This window comes from Antedon bifida, chromosome 1 (genome assembly GCF_963402885.1).
Source record: "Antedon bifida chromosome 1, ecAntBifi1.1, whole genome shotgun sequence".
Lineage (NCBI taxonomy): Eukaryota > Metazoa > Echinodermata > Crinoidea > Comatulida > Antedonidae > Antedon > Antedon bifida.
Window position 1 is genome coordinate 112408 of NC_136226.1, and position 9764 is coordinate 122171.

The 9764-nt window shown below is 35.0% G+C and overlaps 1 long non-coding RNA gene across 1 annotated transcript; it reads right to left on the reverse strand.

Moving 5' to 3' along the window:
• Positions 1–5865: 5865 nt before the first annotated feature.
• LOC144851740 (uncharacterized) lies at positions 5866–7017 on the reverse strand. Its single transcript, XR_013614220.1, has 4 exons — positions 6867–7017; positions 6750–6826; positions 6570–6605; positions 5866–5928 (listed from the first exon to the last, which is right to left on the reverse strand). It is a non-coding gene; the product is annotated as an uncharacterized LOC144851740 (long non-coding RNA).
• Between the last annotated feature and the right edge of the window lie 2747 nt (positions 7018–9764).

Here is a 9764-nt window from a genome sequence, read left to right on the forward strand (position 1 = left end):
AAGCACCGGTCTCAAATAACCCTTGTAAACAGTTCATTACTATTAATGCTTCTTTCAACTTGCGTATCTTAAACATTTTCTTGTCAGCTTTAATACAAATGTTATCTACCTGGCTTTGCCACTTTAAATTGTTTTGAATGATTACACCTAACAATTTAACTTCCTGTACTACAGCCAATTTTATACACACATTTAATGTGTGAGCTATGGAGAATTTTTTTTTCCGAAATAAAAGATGAATGAATGAATGAATGCAATTTGTTTAAGCCCAAGTAATATTTCAGTATGTTTTACATGTAACATCATGATCTGCACTGCACAACAGCATAATCTTGATTAACTTTCTTAATAATTGTAAGCTATAGTCCTAGCTAGGCCGTCTACTCAGCATAGCTAGCTATACTTAAATTCATATGTCTAGGCCTATGTATTTATTGGTTCGCCAGCTGCAGCAGCAGTGATCGTGAAAATGTCACGTGATCATACTCCCTAGCTCAATAAGACCCAGTTACACCCCAAAGGGAGAAAGTTACGCGAGATTGCACAATGTATACTCAATATAGAAAGATCTGGAAAAAGTACATACAAAACATTTTAAGATTATTTTTTAATGAAGAAAATAAATTGCAATGTATCATCTATTTTACCCTAATATTGATAACAAGATAAATATTTGGCACACATGGCGTTTCATATACCTATGATACTGTGGAAACATATTTTCCAGACAAAAATCGAATGTCGACTGCAGACGGACTAACATAAAGGAAAGAAATATTTCTTGCTCGACTTTTTGACGTAGCAGTTTTAATCAGTTTTTTTCATGCAATGATCGCTTTATTTTTATTTATAGTATATTTAATAATTTAAGAAATAATGATTTATTATCAATTATTTTAGTTTAACAATAATACCGTAAACTAGGTGCTCTATTTAATTATAAAGGAATGGCCTATACGTATAGTACAGGTACAATCAAACAATCAACCTATATTTCAAAACAAAGTCCGTGGGCCATGTACGGAACATAAATAATTAATCTTAAACTAAACTATAGTACTGTGCATATTCAGTAGGGGCGTTACATACCCCAATCCACAACATTCGCCGTACAGCCGCTAAACAAATTACTCACTAATCAAACAATTCTTCATCTATACACACCATTCGTCAAAACTATAATTACCATAGAAGAAGGATTTGTGTTTCACATATGAATATATGCATATAACCAAGCACCACATGTGACACAAATAAGATGCTGTATTACCAAATATTCCTATGACACTGGACCAATTTTAGGCCTACCGTACTAGTGGAAATACAGCACATAATAATACAAATGTTCAAACATTATACAAAAGAAAGATTTAATTTCCACTTAATAATCAGATATTTCTTCTTTCTTCTGTTACATATTCCAATGGCCGTTGTATTGTTCAAATTCTACGATGAATTGAAGACATTAAAAAATAATATAAAAACGTCTACAGAATATATATATTAAATCAAATAGTGTGTTTGAATTCTATTAAAACGTCTAATAATATTATTACCAAGCCACAGGTTTATTTATTTCCATTGTATTATTTATTGTACACTAGTGGATATCAAATAATTGTATCATTAAGCAAGTCTCCATTGTAAATTATGATTGGTTGAAACATTGTGACATCACTTTAAACGTATCCCTCTTTCTCATAGTGATTTAGCATAAAGAAACTGTACTGACTGCACCTACCGGTTTCAAATACGATTTAAACGACTGTAAACTTTCTTTTCGCAGATAATTCTATAAGGTCTCCACCGTGTGCATACAAGCATTTGAGGGATTGAATGTTTCAGGTGTTTACCAGTGTAACAGTCTAATCAAACAAAGAGGAATTATTCAACCAGGATGAAAAATTACCTGTCGATGAGTTAATAGATTCGTTTGAAGAATACTTTCTCGTCTACCAAGCGTTTAAGAAAAATAACGATTAACGTGTAAAAGCAAGCTTGTGTATACATTATTATTTAAATTGCTCTAGGGTGCATACATTGGATGTGTCGGAAAATCAGATAACGGTTTATAATCATAGCCTGATGTGGGAAAGTTACCAGCTTGTCTTGTTTGCATACATCGCTACATACAACAAAACGATTTAGATGATTTGACAGTCAGTTTGTAGGATACCGTGTTTCATGAATTGATCTTCTATTTATATGATCGTCAGCACCTTAACTTGGACTTTAAACAGGATTTGAGAAATGAAAATGGAATTTAAAGTGATTTTTATTGTGTGCTCGTTAATGTTATGCTCAGTCAAAGGAGATACTTACGTAAATACGAATATCTTTGCGATACTACCACCAGACAACAATGGCTCTACGCTGTCGATTGGAAATGCTAGACCTGCCGGTGATTTTGCTTTAGCAAGAGTAAATCAAGAATTCTTTTCTTACGGAATTAATGTATCGATGGAATATAAGGAAACAAGTTGTGCTTTCGGGGAATCTACAGTGATCTTTACGGAAATACTCGAATATCGATGGGACCTAGGTGATTCCAGTTCTGCTGGGTACACTATTATATTGCCTATGTGTACCAAAGAAAATGAGCATGCAGCGGCTTTGTCTCAATTCTGGAATGTACCTGTCATAATGGAAACAGAATACACAAACCCAACTGTAACGCATGCAATGGGTTGGTCTTCTAATATGTACAAAGGTGTTCACACTATTCTGAAACATTTCAATTATCAACACATTTATATTGTTATTCATAATGCCCAGGCTGCAACGGCAGAGCGACTTTTGTACTTGTTATGTGTCGATTATAAACCTACTTTTGATTGCCATTATAGCGTTATAGGAGAGGGTGAGGAAGGCACACTTGCTGATAAGTATCTGAAGCAATGTTTAGAAGAAATTCAAAGGACCGCACGTGGTAAGTTTGTTTTGTCATTGTCATGTTAATCATAAATCAGTCATAAATAATTCCCGCAGATTTAGTTTACTTTCGATGGGTGCGGGTTTTGAATGAGTATAGTAATCCAACAACAATTTTAAAATGACCAGAAATATATTTGTAATTAATGTACTAGTTTTTTGTAGGGAGTTTGGGGGGGGGGGGGGTGTCAGGAATGTTTGTACTGTGTCAATTTCGGAAGACACAGTCATTGCACAGCGTGTGAAATGCGAATCATACTCGTATGCTATGCGATAATAAACCATCCAACCAATATCAACAGAATTCATTCGAGAAAACTCTACACAGAAAAATTCCAATTCTCATTTTCAAAAAAAAACTTGTTTTAAAAAAAAGTAAAAGTAGTAAAATTTGACTTGTCCGTACATATCATTATTGATTGCCTTTGCTACCTTTTAGCCTAACTTTTTCATTAGGCCCATTTAAAACTCAATATGTTTTTAGAAAAACATTGCATTGTAATGTTACTGATTGTTTTGTATTTCCTTTAATCATTGTATGATTTCTGCAAACCAAGTAGCACTGGTAGAAATGTTGTACATACTTGACGATAACTTGCCCTTTTTTTCTTACAGTTTCTCTGATTTAATTGTCCGCCTATAGTCTCTATGCAAACAGGTTAGCTTACAATTTAATTAATCATCCGATATAGTAGTAGTTTATGTTAATTTAACCCACGTGTTTGTTTATGGGAATGCCGGAAAATAGATCACTATACCAAAATAATAAGGTGATTTGAATTTCAAATTATTTGCCTTTAGTGTGTTGAAATGCTGGTGTGATTGTTAATAGGCATGTATCTGTTCTGGCTGAGTTGGTGGTGGCGGCAATTCAATTAATTATGATAATAATGAAGCAGTGCATATCTTTCAGTTGTTGATTTTCAATTAAGGTTACTTGTCTTGCTAACCGTTCTAATTTTGTCATCATTGCTTTTTTGTGAGAGAAATCAATTCGAATAAACTGTGAAATAGTTGTGTATAGAAAAAGAGCTATTGTATGGTATGGTTATAATGATCGTTGTTATATTGTCTGATGCAATGAACAATCCCAATTTCTTTATGTATGTTTTGTATTTGATATATAATTTCGTGTGTGATTGTGGCACCAGTCTTTTTTATCTTCCTCCTCAGACGTCATGATTTCACTGTCAAGTTCTATCTAATTATTAACTCCCGGTGGATTTTGTTTGAATTTCTAAGGAACCTGTTATATGCTGTTGATATCTTGTTGCGGTATGTATAGGGCCTATGCATTTCAGTCTACTTCTAACGTCAAGTCCATTTAAAGCCCCATTACCTACAATTGTTGACGTTTTGTAAAAATAATGCATATATTACATTAAACCAGGTCATTCCTTGTCTTAAATGTACGTTTTATGGTAACTTTTGATAAAAGGAGAGAAACAATGCACTACCTAAGTAGCTCGCATCAAATGTCCTCTCGTGGACTGTATTTAGGCCTAGCCTAACAATAGGGGTGTCTAGAAAACTCAGATCTAGAAAACTCAGATCTCAGATATATCTGAGTTTATTAGATCTAGAAAACTCAGATATCAATGACAATATAATGTATATTGCCTCCTCCCGCCTCCATATTGTCATAGTCACTAAAGGATGTTGGGAGGACAAACGTACATATTATATTGTCATACTCACAAAAGGATGTTGGGGAGTGGGGACAAACGTACACATTGTATTGTCATAGTCACTAAAGGATGTTGGGGAGGGGGGACAAACGTACACATTGTATTGTCAAAGTCACTAAAGGATGTTGGGGAGGGGGGGGGGACAAACGTACACATAGTATTGTCATAGTCACTAAAGGATGTTGGGGAGGGGGGGGGGGACAAACGTACACATTGTATTGTCATAGTCACTAAAGGATGTTGGGGAGGTGGGGGAGGGGACAAACGTACACATTGTCATAGTGTCCCTAAAGGATGTCGGGGGTGGGGAACAAACGTACACATTGTATTGTCATAGTCACTAAGGATGTAAGGGGAGGGGGATTATGATGTCTACGTTTGTAAGATATATTTTCTTGGATTGTATATCTTATCATCTAATTTAGTATGAAATAACTCATAGCATTTTTGTATTTTGATATTATTATTATTATTACATGAAATGTAGGTCATTTAAGCAGTAGAGAACGATCACGGCCTGTAATTAAATCATAACACATTTATGTATATACACGTGAAATACGTAAAACTTTATTCATCATTGGTAATACCATAGACGTCAAAACACCAAATATACCGGAAACTTTTAATATGGAAAGTAACTTTTCAGCAATGATGGCAAATCATTTGTATTATTATTCTAAGAATGTATTATTATTGTGTTGCTTTCAGGCATTAGAATGTGCTATTATAACGATGTAGCACGTTTGTTAGGCTTCGCAATACTATTGAATTAATACAAACCCTTAATACTTAATAACTAGTTTCTTCTTTGTATTGTTTATGTTCGTTGTCACATTACGTATCTTGTGTTGGTAACGTGCGTATATTTATAGCCAATATAAATATTATACACTTTCAAATATAACTAATAACCCACATCACCTAAATAAATGTAATTTACGTAAAGCTATGGTATGGTGAACTAGGCCAGTTCGTTTTAAGTTTAATGCTTTGGTAATTAAATTTCAATCTGTCTTTATCAGAATGGATTTCTTACTTTAGACAAAAAATTAACAAATCCCACTAAATTCTAAGCTTCATAATATAATGTAAACAGTTTCATTTGGAAAGTGTTAAATTATAAGCCATGTTATTACCTTTTATCGTAGCCAGGACGGAGTTCAGAACAGACTACAGTATGTTTGTTTTTGCATTTTTGCTATGAACCCGATCATGACAATATAATAACAGTTGAAATTGTTTTATCCTCTCTTTGGTACGAACTCCCACACTGATGTCCAATCATCTCTTTGGAACAAACTACCACCTTTGGTTTTCTATGCTCTCTTTAATACGAATCTCACGTCTGGTTTTCTATGCTCTCTTTAATACGAATCCAACTTCTGGTTTTCTATCCTCTTCCTAATACGAATCACACGTCTGATTTTCTATCCTCTCTTTAATACGAATCCCACTTCTGGTTTTCTATCCTCTCTTTAGGCCTAATACGAATCCCACTTCTGATTTTCTATCCTCTCTTTAATACGAATCTCACGTCTGGTTTTTTATCCTCTCTTTAATACGAATCCCACTTCTGGTTTTTTATCCTCTCCTTAATACGAATCCCACGTCTGGTTTTCTATGCTCTCTTTAATACGAATCCCACTTCTGGTTTTCTATCCTCTCTTTAATACGAATCCCACTTCTGGTTTTCTATCCTCTTTTTGGAGAACGAACTTCCACAATGATGTCCAATCCTCTCTTTGGAACGAACTCCAACACTGGTTTTCTATCCTCTCTTTGGAACGAACTCCCACACGGATGTCCAATCCTCTCTTTGGAACAAACTACCACTTCTGGTTTTTTATCCTCTCCTTAATACGAATCCCACGTCTGGTTTTCTATCCTCTCTTTAATACGAATCCCACTTCTGGTTTTCTATCCTCTCTTTGGAGAACGAACTCCCACACTGATGTCCAATCCTCTCTTTGGTACGAACTGCCACTTCTGGTTTTCTATCCTTTTTTTGAAGAACGAAATTTAACACTGTACACACTTTGGTACGAACTCCCACATTGACGTCCAATCCTCTTTTTGGAACGAACTCCCACACTGATGTTCAATTCTCTCTTTGGTACAAACTGCCACTTCTGGTTTTCTATCCTCTCTTTGGAACGAACTCCCACACTGATGTCCAATCCTCTCTTTGGAACAAACTACCACTTCTGGTTTTCTATTCTCTCTTTGGAGAACGAACTTCCACACTGATGTCCAATCCTCTCTTTGGTACGAACTGCCACTTCTCGTTTTCTATCCTCTCTTTGGAACGAACTCCCACATTGATGTCCAATCCTCTCTTTGGTACGAACTCCCACACTGATGTCCAATCCTCTCTTTAGTACGAACTCCCACACTGGTAAAAGATAGCTAGTGATGTCAGTTGTGGGATCCGTTTGATTCACACAAAATAAAGGAGTTAGAATTGTTGCCTCCTTTCAACGACTTATGAGTGGACTATACATTTGAATTTGTCACTTTAGATTGTAATAAAATATCATATTTACGATGCTATTTTTATTGTTACATCGTTATCGTAGTTAGGTAGGCAGTGAACCGAACAATTTGTAGGTTACGAACACAATAAATCATAAATGAATTCTACAGTATGTTGATAAATGACTGCTTTATTAGTATAACTAATTGTCATATTCTTGTAAATATTATTGAATATTGTCCACCAATAAGTTGACCAAATGCATAATGTAAGACTTAAATTACTTTTGGGAGTAGGTCCACGCAATACAATCCATTCCTTCAGACCCTGTCTTTGAAGTGTTCATATTTCAAACCAGCACAAATTCCAAGCAGTTAACTATAATATATTATTCAGAATTATTATTATTATTTACATTTATTTACCCAGGGTAGCCCAAACAGTTAAAAACTTGTTTCCATTGGGGCCCTGCATTTTACGTTATTTTTTTTTTTCATTACGGTATATGTACAAAAGCAATAGCACACAGTTAATAATGTTTGTAATTACAATAAAAATATGGAAAAAATAATCTATAAAAATACAACAATAAAGTCGTATACAATTTGAGGGCAACGCAGCTCCTCTCATTTTGAACACAGTAAGGTCTTAATTGTACCTAATGCATTGTATCATACAAATTAGATTTAAAAACGTTTACAGACGTCTCGGTTCTCAAGTCGATATGCAAATTGTTCCATATATTTGCTCCACTTACACAAAAACTCGTGAGGTAACTTTCCTTTTTCGCAAAAGGGACCTTCAACTTCATAGTTGTTGACTTCCTTGTTGCACGAGTTTGAGGTGATGGAGTGAATAGGTTTGTCATGCCTGGGGGTGCCAAATTGTTGAGACATTTAAAAACGAGTATGGCTTTTTTATATGTGACTCTTTCGGAAAACGGAAGCCAGTTCAATTTTGAATACATATCAGATGATGGGGTAAGAAAATCACACTTTAATATTATTCTAGCTGCTCTTTTCATACACTTGTTAAGCAAAGTATTGTGGGATATGTACCGACCTCCCCATACTGTACAGCAGTAGTCCAACGTTGGCCTAACTAAACTTACATAGAGTGTGTTTATACTGCGTTGGAGGACACAGCCCTGTACTCTGCTTAACATACCCAGTTTAGATAAAACTGTTTTCTTAACATGTTCAACATGTGGCGTCCAACTTAATGTCTCATCAATAATTAGGCATTTACAATTCGTTTCTCTTACAATTACAGTATTGTCAATAGCAACATTAAATTGTACATTGGAAATTTTCTTTTTGGATCCAATGAGCATGGATTTAGTCTTGTTTGAATTTATTGTAAGTTTGTTTCTAATGGCCCAACTGTTAACTGTGTCCAGTGCTATGTTTAAGTTATCTTCAATATCTTTAACGCTGGAGGAACTGTACGTTAACGTTGAGTCATCAGCATACATAAATAAATTACAATTTACAGGGATACAATGTGGCAGATCACTGGTATAAATGATAAATAACAGTGGTCCCAGAATGGGTCCATGCTCAATGGCAGAGGTTTTGATATTTTACCACCGATATTTACGGATTGACTTCGATCACTTAGGTACGATGTAAACCATTTAATTACAGAAGTTGACATATGTACATTTTTAAGTTTATCTATTAGGATTATGTGATTTACCGAGTCAAACGCTTTACTGAGATCAATGAAAACAATACCGGTCATTTCTCCCCGTTCCATAGCATGGAAACACGCATTAGTCAAATCATGCAATTTCGTTTCTGTTGAATGTAACGGCCTAAATCCAGAATAGCAACTTGGAATTAGACTATTTTCATTAAAAAACGAATAAATTACCGAGTGCACCCATCTTTCTAAAATCTTCGATATAATCGGTAGTATTGAAATAGGCCTATAGTTGTTTGTATTGCATTTGTCTCCCCCCTTGTGAATGGGTGTGACCAATGCATGTTTCCAATCTGCGGGATATCGTTCACATTGTATTGAGAGGTTCAATACATGCGTTAACGATTGTATGATAGGTCTGTTATACGGAGATGTTATTTTAAGCATTTTTACACTAACTCCATCTGGACCTGTTGCTTTACTAGCAGACATGGATAATATTTGCTTTCGAACAAAATCTTCCGTGATATTAGGCAGTATACACGATTGAGGTGGTTCGTAACGTGGTAAATTACGGACATTGTTGTCCATATCAAGTTCCGGTGCTAAGTCGTCACTATTTGCCATACGATGTCCAATTGTGGAAAAATATTCATTGAACGTATCAGCAATGCCAACATGATCGTTAATGTTCTTTCCATCTTTGGAAAGGATTGAATTTGGGATAGGTTTTTGTTTGTTCGGAAGAACCTCTTTTAGTTTCTTCCACAGCATGGAAGAATCACTTCTGTTAGCTTCAATGGCTGATGTGAATTTTTCCCGTTTCGAATCGTACTTCATGCATTACACAGCTTTCGACCGTTATTACTTTAGTTAATTAATTACACTTTAGTTTATTTCTTTCTGCGTCAGCAGTAGGTTAGTTGTAGTGCTTTCTCAGACAATGTGTTCTCAGGCGTAGTATTCTCATTAAGTTACACAGGCTGGGCTAAACGTATCCACAACTAAAGTATATTCAACAATAA